The sequence below is a fragment of the Ictidomys tridecemlineatus genome, chromosome 1, assembly GCF_052094955.1.
Source record: "Ictidomys tridecemlineatus isolate mIctTri1 chromosome 1, mIctTri1.hap1, whole genome shotgun sequence".
Classification (NCBI taxonomy): domain Eukaryota; kingdom Metazoa; phylum Chordata; class Mammalia; order Rodentia; family Sciuridae; genus Ictidomys; species Ictidomys tridecemlineatus.
In genome coordinates, this window is record NC_135477.1 from 209,106,838 (window position 1) to 209,115,910 (window position 9,073).

At 41.8% G+C, this 9,073-nt stretch overlaps 1 pseudogene; it reads left to right on the plus strand.

Moving 5' to 3' along the window:
• The first annotated feature begins 213 nt into the window (after positions 1 to 213).
• Positions 214 to 2,090, plus strand: LOC144364980 (palmitoyltransferase ZDHHC3 pseudogene; annotated as a pseudogene).
• Positions 2,091 to 9,073: the final 6,983 nt, after the last annotated feature.

Below are 9,073 nucleotides of genomic sequence, written 5' to 3' on the forward strand. Positions count from 1 at the left end.
CCAAATCAGCAGCTGCGGCCGCCACAGCCACCGGGAGCTCGATGGGCTTCTGCGCGCCTTCCGGTATCTGGCTGAGTCGGGTGAGCTGTGGCGCCTCGTGCTGGGGAGCCATTGCCGCAGCCTGAAGCCAGGTCCCGAGTGAGCGACGGCGTTGGTCACGGGAACCTCCCCCCCCCCCCCCCCCCCCCCCCCCCCCCCCCCCCCCCCGGCTGGGACTGGCGAACCGCCTCCGGCTTCACGATGCCAGTCTGGACAGAATAGCTTATGATGCTTATCCACACCCACCACTTTCGAGACATTGAGCGCAAGCCGGAATACCTCCAGCCGGAGAAGTGTGTCCCACCTCCCTACCCTGGTCCTGTGGGAACCATGTGGTTTACCCGCGACAGCTGTGGCATCGCCTGTGCCATGGTCACCTGGTTTCTGGTCCTCTATGCAGAGTTTGTGGTCCTCTTTGTCATGCTGATTCCATCCAGAGACTATGTATACAGCATCATCAATGGAATTGTATTCAACCTGCTGGCTTTCTTGGCCCTGGCCTCCCACTGCCCGGCCATGCTGATGGACCCCGGGGCAGGGCCCAAAAGAAATGCCACTAAAGAATTTATCAAGAGTTTACAGTTGAAGCCTGGGCAGGTGGTATACCAGTGTCCCAAATGCTGCAGCATCAAGCCCGACAGAGCCCACCACTGCAGTGTTTGTAAGCGGTGCATTTGCAAGATGGAACACTACTGCCCTTGGGTCAATAATTGTGTCGGTGAGAACAACCAGAAATACTTCGTCCTGTTTACAATGTACATAGCTCTCATTTCCTTGCACGCCCTCATCATGGTGGGATTCCACTTCCTGCATTGCTATGAAGAAGATTGGACAAAGTGCAGCTCCTTCTCACCGCCCACCACGGTGATCCTCCTCATCCTGCTGTGCTTTGAGGAGCTGCTCTTCCTCATTTTCACGTCAGTGATGTTTGGGACCCAAGTGCACTCCATCGGCACGGATGAGACTGGAATAGAACAATTGAAAAAGGAAGAGAGAAGATGGGCTAAAAAAACAAAATGGATGAACATGAAAGCAGTTTTTGGCCACCCCTTCTCTCTAGGCTGGGCCAGCCCCTTTGCCATGCCAGATCAAGGGAAGGCAAACCCGTACCAGTATGTGGTCTGAAGGACCCCTGACCAGCATTGCCACTCAGACACAAACCACATCACAGCACTATCATCCGATCTGTTCTCATGAATGTTTAGACCGAAAAGCAAATCAACTACTCTAAAACTTTTTTTATGCTCAAGTAAAATGGCTGAACATTGCAGAGGAAAAAAAAGTCCCCATGTTTTATTTTTTAAAAATCATCCTTTTTGATTTTTTGATGACCGAAGCTGCTCTTCTTTTTTCTTTTAAAAATCACTTCTCTGGCCTCTGGTTTCCTCTCTGCTATCTGTCTGGCATGGCTAACGTGGAGGGTGCTGTCTCCAGGCCGTGTTCACTTCTACTAATTGAGTGAGAAGTGATGCTGTGCGTGGATGGACTGGCCTGGTAGGAAAGCCAGGAGGGCCCTGGCCTCCCACTGCCCAGGAGGCAGTGGCAGGAGCCCATGGGACTTAAAACTCACTGAAGATGGATATTTGCCCCCTGAGGCCTGAAAAGGGCAGGATCAGGGCTGGAGCCTTCAGAAGGGCCGGTGGCTCAGCAGCCTCCTCCCCCAAGTGGACACGGTTTGCCTCCTCATTCACAAAATCAGTTATTCTGCCTTATACTTTATGGGCCTGGGGTGTGTAGAATAATTTTGGTGGGGAAGGGGAGAGAGTTGAAGGGATCTAATTTGTATTCTAAATCAGCAGTTTTATCCCTCTGATGATTTCAGAAGAAAATGAAGGAAAGGAGTTTTTCCATTTCAAAATGCCCTGTACAACCAAAGGGGTGGGGGGCCATGCAGTTTCAGGCAAGCTACTATGTTACAACTTTGTCACAACTACTTCCTCCCTGACCGCCCCATCTCCCTCCCTTCCCTGGCAAGATGTCAATTAAGCAGTGTTGATTCTGGGTGGAACACATGTGCCCCACCGTCAAGCCCTTCTCATTTTGTAAATCTCTAACATCCTTCTCATTTTGTAAATCTCTAACATGGGTCCACTTTCTGCTATTTAAGAGCCATGGAATGTGTGCGTACCCATGTCTTATTTTAACCTAGGAGACTGTTGTCCTGGCATGGGGCTAACCATGATCTGGGACAACATTTTTAAAGTTAACAGAAGAATGTCCACTCACTGGACTGAGCAGGGGCACCTGGCCCTGCTGCACTGAGGAAGGCCAGCCTTCCCATGGGAGGCACTTCCCCCACTGGGTCTCATTTGAAAGAGGTGGTGACAAGCTAGAGGAAGGACCAAGAGTGGCGGGGAGAGGTGAGGAGATAGGGAGTGCCCTCAAACACAAAAATAACCAATCTGAATCCTGACCATCTGTGAATTCCTACACACTGATTTGTTTTTTAAGCTATTATCACAAATCTCCCTTTTTAGCTTTTGCTTGGGGTGAGGGCGGGGGATAAGATTTATTCAGTCTAGGCCTGGGTAGGGAGAAAGTTAATCTAGCCATGTGATTTTTTAGAAAAGTCAGTGGAACATGCTGCCTCTTTTAATTCTGTCAGTGCTTCCACATGGAAACAATGCAATAAAACTTTTCCAAAACCAAAAAAAAAAAAAAAAAACAATGCAACTGACTCACAGGAGGACTGAAGGGCAAATTATTGGATGCCATTAGACTCCCCAGCCCTTCCTCATATCCCGTTAGTCCCCTCACCTGAGAACCAACTCTTCAGGATGGCAAGAGTCATAATATCTCTGAAGCAAAAGTCCAGTACAAAAATGATTGAGAAATTATGTGCCATTTTTAGAAAGAACATAGAAGGAACAGCCACCAATTAATGGAGAAACTGTCCCTGTAACATATGCTCTGAATATATCCCTTGCTGCTCTGCCACTGCCACTGATTTTTAAAATGGACATGTTTCTTTCCCTTCTTCTCTCCCTGCTCTTCCCTAATCTCTCCTGCTCCCTAATCTAGAAACAATATTACCTTTCTTCCCCCATTACGCAGAGAGTTTTCTGTCCTTGAGTACACATCCACCATATGAACAAAGTAATCCAGCTTTGGGGATGGTACCAGAAGATCTCAAATAGCTATCTCCCAAACAAGTGAATTACAACTCCAACAGAGAACACTTGGAATGTAGCCTTTGAATCACATCTTTAAAAGCCCCCTGTTCCTGCTGATGGGTAGAATCACAGCCTTTGGGACAGCAATAAACCTTCTTTTTCCTTTTTCTCAAAACTGTGTCCTTGTTATTGGATTGGCATCAGGGAGAAAGACTTTCAGTAATATAAATTCTGAGTGATATTCTATTTATAGCCTATGATAATTAAATGTTTTTCACTTAAGTTTCCTGGTTAACAAAGGTTTTCTGTCTGTCATCAAATCTCAAGTGAAAGGCTTTTAGCTTGCTCATTTCTTTTCAATTAAACCAATTTGGAAGTCTCAGAGCAATGTCTTTAATTGGAAAATGCTCCCTCATGCATAAATGAACAATGTGTCACCCAGGTCATTGATGCGAACCCTCAGAATGAGCAGGAAATTCTATGGTGGTGCTCTATTAAGGTTTGCAGAAACATCTGGAATATTGATCCATAACAAGAGTAGAACATTGTGGGGGGAAGAAAGTCAGAAGATGAATTTTGTTTTAAATATAAGAAACGAAGAAAAGAGTCATTAAAATACAAAGCACTATGGATGGGTTCAGTGACAGGTCAATGAGAAAGTCAGTTGTGAAAGAAAAGTGAGGACAGGATGGAGGAGACATTCAGGCACTGACATTCAGTGATGATATTAGGTCTTTTATTTCCCTCATTATGTAACAGGGGTTCACTTGATGCTTGACTACATCCCTTGTGGCTTTGAAACTTACATTTTTTTTTTCCTCAATCTTCTTTTCCCTAAAATTCTCCCTGATCTTCTGTCCCCTAAACTTCTCCCTGATCTTCTCCTTTATGATCTCTCCCTAATCTCATTTCTCTGAATCACTTCTATAAAAGCCCCCTGTTCCTGGGGATGGTTAGAATCACAGCTTTTGCGACAGGAGTTCTCTGGGTTTCTCTTTTGCTAGCCAAGCAATAAATCCTTTTTCTTTTTTTCCTCAAAACTGCCCTCATTAATGACTGGCATGGGGACAAAGGACCTAGCTTTTGGCAACAATTACAGAAGATGAATATTCTAGATGTATATTCTCAGAAATTTTGCTGACCTTTAAAATGTTTCTCTTAAAAATCACAATCTTAAAAAAATGAAAACCATGATGAAATTATGAAGAACTGATCACTTATTAATTGAACCAATGTAGGCAAACAAATTTCATAAGTAATTCAGGGTAACCCCTCCTAGGCCTGATCATCTTACATCTATTTTATTTTTTAGTTGTTGATAGACCTTTATTTACTTATATGTGGTGCTGAGAATCAAACTCAGTGCCTCACACATGCCAGGCAAGTGCACTACGGCTGCGCCTCAGGCCCAGCTCTTACATCTTATTTTTTATTTAATTCCATTTATTTATTTTTAAGCCATACTAGGGATTGGAATCTACCACTGAGTTACATTCCAACTGTTTTTATTTTTTGAGACAGGATCTCATTCAAGTTGCCCAGGCTGGCCTTGAATTTGTGATCCTTCTGTCTCAGCCTCCTGAGTCACTGGGATTATAGGTATAGGCTAGTGTGCCTTCCCTGCTTTTATTTTACTTTTTATCTTAACATTTTTTTGATACTGAGCATTGAACCTAGAGGTGCTTTACCTCTGAGCCACATCCCCAGCCCTTTTTATTTTTCTTTTGATACAGGGTCTTGCTAAGTTGCTTAGGGCCTTACTAAATTGCTGAGTCTGCTTTGCACTTGAGATCCTTGGTCTCACCTCCTAGCCACTGGAATGCAAGCATGCTCCTGGCTTATGCCCAGCTCTTGTTTTTTATTCTTAAATAATCTCACACAGTAACTCAGTTTCTCTTTCTCACTTTACTTTTACTTTCTCCTTATTTTCCCCTACTAGTAGAGATTAAACCCAGGACTTTATGTATGCTTATTTTACTTTTATAAGTACATAGACTTTAAATTGATTGATAATCATGTTTTTGCACTAACACATTTTCTAGTCCCAGAAATGACTGCATCTCTATATAAGATCTAACATTTATATCATTATATATATATATATATATATATATATATATATATATATATATGTGTGTGCTATATATATATATACAAAACATCTTATATATATTATATATTGAGCATTATAAGATGTTTTCTGTATATTTTCTCATTTTATTTCATAACAATCTAACAAGGAAGGAAGCATGATTTTCCTTATTTGACAAATGAAGAAAGAGGGGAAGAAAGAGTTTAGCTTAAGACATGTCTTCAAGGTGATACAGGTATTCATACATAAGATAAAAGAATTCACATTTTAGCTCAAGGTTGACTGAAAGAATGACCCATCTCACTCCTATTTATAATCCACTCCTTTGTATTACAATCCTTCCCCTCCTCTTTATTACCACCCATCCTTTTCCATCCTCCTTTCACACAAATCAAATATATCCATGGCCTGGGGGAAAAATATCTAGATAATTCAGTGGGCTTCTTTTTGTTATTTTCTTTTCAATAGAAGTATCTGGGAATTTCCTTTTTTCGAATTTCACTATGATAGTAGAGACCTGGCTTGTGGCCTTTCTTATGTCTTCTAGGAATGAAGAAAACTCTTTCAAACTTGAAGTTCTAGAATGATGGATGTACATACCTGTGCAGAGGAAAGAGATAGCTTTTCAGTGTAGCCAGCTGCTGGCCAGATAATGTTTGGGCTGACCTCAAAAGCCCTATTCATAGAAAATTCTGCCTTACTTTCTCCCACCTTGTCACTTGTGCTGGAAGCAATACAGTGGAAGGAGCAAGCTGTAACAAAACATTAACAAAACAAAGCTCCAGAGGGAGAACCCAAGGCCAGCCTGTTGCCATGACACCAGATTAATATCACTGGGCTGGATGAGGGATGCCCCCAGGAGTAGTTATCAAGTGACATCATCTTAATTACTCATTGAAAAGAGTGTGCTTCCAGCTACTGGTTATTTCGATCAATAGTCCTGTTTTGTTAAATAAGTTTTCTGGCCATTTATAACCAAACTTTCGATATACTTGTCCTGAGAATCACCTTCTCAGCCATCTATACTTATTAGTAGCCCCATCCCACAGAAGTTTCTATGTTGAGCTATTCTGAGTGGTTGGAAACTCCTCATTATTTGCTATGCATCTGGGACTCTGTGCTATGATTATAAAGGCAAGCATCTTCCCTTATAGAACCTTGTGTTATGCCCCTGAGGCAGACCTCTAATGGGGGTTTCTTGTGAGCCCTCTTTGAGGCATCTTGACCTGGGCTTCCTGTTGTTGCCTAAAGGCCTTGTGGCTGGCCTTCTGATGATGTGCTGAGATAGTCTGGGAGGGGAGAACAGCCCTCCCTTCCTCTCAAGGTCATCCTCTCCCTTCTCTCCATGATACTACCTCATTGATTAGAAAGGTTATTGATGAGTACAGGAGATTGAATAGTGTCCTCCAAGAATGTCAGAATGTTACCGCTGTTGACCGGTGACGAGTCCTTGCTTCCCCAATGTTGAAGAATAACACCAAAGAAGCACGCTGAGGCAAGGTCAGAGTAGAAATTAGAAGTTTATTAAAGGACAGCAGAAAAGACTTCTCCCGGAGGAAGAAGGGGACCCAAGAGGTGGAATCCTTGGAAGTGCAGTTGTCTCTCCATTTTATAGTTTCTTTCAGTGATGGAATGTAGGTGGGAAGGCCCAAGGGGTGGGACACAGGTGGGCCAAAGAAGTAGTCTGAGCAGGAAGGACTTCATTAACACTTCTTTGGGATGGACTTTGGTCTAGGGCCTTTTCAGGACTTCATTAACATCCCATGAGTTGTCCTGTGTTTCCTGGAATCATTCTCAGCATGGCCTCCATTTTAGATTTCACTTGGTATTAGACCCGATTTACCTAACTACACTGACTACCTAACTTTAAATCTGGCTTCATTCCCCCCTCTAATTTGGGAACTCCTTACTGCTGTAAGGAAGGGGGGTGAAGAAGATCTTTCTGGCTTCTTCAGGCTGAAAAGGGACGATGTGGGGCAAGCAGTTCGGAGTCCCCATTTAAAAATCAGGTCTATCGAGTGGTCCATGATAAAAGTCCGATTGAGAAGTAATAGGCTGGAGAGCCATTTGAGTGATGGGTGGTCTATAAGAGAAACAAGAATTCATTAGTACTGGAACCATATTGATGCAGCAATAAATGTCATAGCACAGGAATATGCCAATGAGTATGATAACAAAGATAAAGACTAATAATGTTTTCTACCAGGAAGTACCAAGAACCAGGAGCTAAGATATTGTTTCCATGACAAAGTTGCTGAGGACATGGCTTCTATCCCAGCATGTAAATCTTTAAGGATATTTGTCACATTGCCAGAAATGTCAGGGATGTAAACACAACATTTAACTTTTAGGGTTATAGATGTCCTTTTCCTTAAGATGCAGTTTAATAATTTAATGTCATCTGATCTTGCAAATCCTTTTACTAGTATGACCTCTGTGTCTAATAGAGAAATCTAATTCTGTTACTTAGGGCTGGATAACCATACTAGCAAACATTAAGCCTACCTGTGTTGGTTAGAAATAAAGGCCTTAAACTAAAAACTACTCTGGCAGTTCCTTTTGATAGTTATCAGGCATTCCTGTCTGAGTATCTCTTTTGTAGCCTCCAGTTTACCTATTTATGGAAGTTACATTTAACTATTATTATTATTTAAAATGCCCAGGAATAGCTGTGTTTTGGCTTTGACTGTCTTTGCTAAGTGTTTAAGATGAAGCAAGTCAAACTGACTTTTGTTTCTATCTATTGTTAACAGTCAGCTGAGTTTCCCTGGGAGTCCTTGGGGAACTTCACAGCAGCTTCTCAGTTCTGCTAGTGTCATTTGCACTGCTAGTGCCATTTGCGCTAGGATGGGTCCAGGCCTTGCTTGACCATGTGGCTTCCCTTGGAAGCATCAGGGATGTCTCCCTTTTCTGATAACCCTCCTCTTCACAGCAAATGCACTGATTGGCTTTCTGTCCTCCACTGGTCTCATTAATCTCCCTCATTGGGAGGTTATGTGGCCCAGAGTTGTAAAGCTCTTTGGAGAAGTCCCCTGTTCCCTGGATTCAGACTGACTCAGAGGGCAAGAGCCAAATATTGGTTTTCTTGGCCCTTTTAATTTAACTTTAATTTTAAAACTTAATCTTAAACATCCAGCAAATAAGTTTCAACAGCCTTATACTAAAAGTACTGGGCTTTAATGTCTATCTCTCTATCCTGTAGGTGATAACTCCTTATCTTAAATTAACCCAGGTTGTGTGTTCTTAAAGAAGTACCTCTTTAAAACATTAACAGGCAATCCTTAGACCATCTGTAAGCAAACTACAAAATAAAATTATCAAGAGTAAAAACATATTTAGTTCATGTAATAGCTACCTTGAATTTTGGCAGAGTTATACATTATAATCCCCTGTTTGAGATCCTAGTAATCTTGACAAAAACTAACCTTTGGACACAACTTTAAATGTACTGAAATCTGGCCTACTTCTTTCATAGTCACTTTCACATGTAGTGAGATGGGACATAGAGCCTTATCTCAGGTAAGGTGGGGTTCTTCATAAATCTTAAGTACTGTAGTTCTGACACTGATCTTTGCTTTTTAAACATCATTTTACAAAGCCTACATAAATTGTTGTTCAAGTTCACATGAATATTAGCTAACACAATATAATATCACACCTAAAACATGAAAAAAATAAAGAAAAGCTGAAAGCTTTTAACCTTTTGTAGAAAAGTAGCAAAGTACTTTTGTGTTTTGCAATAAAACCTTTACACAGATTAGGCTCTCATTAACTTAAAAATACATTTAAATTGTATCTAAGTGTAAAAAGTAACATGGAACTTTACATA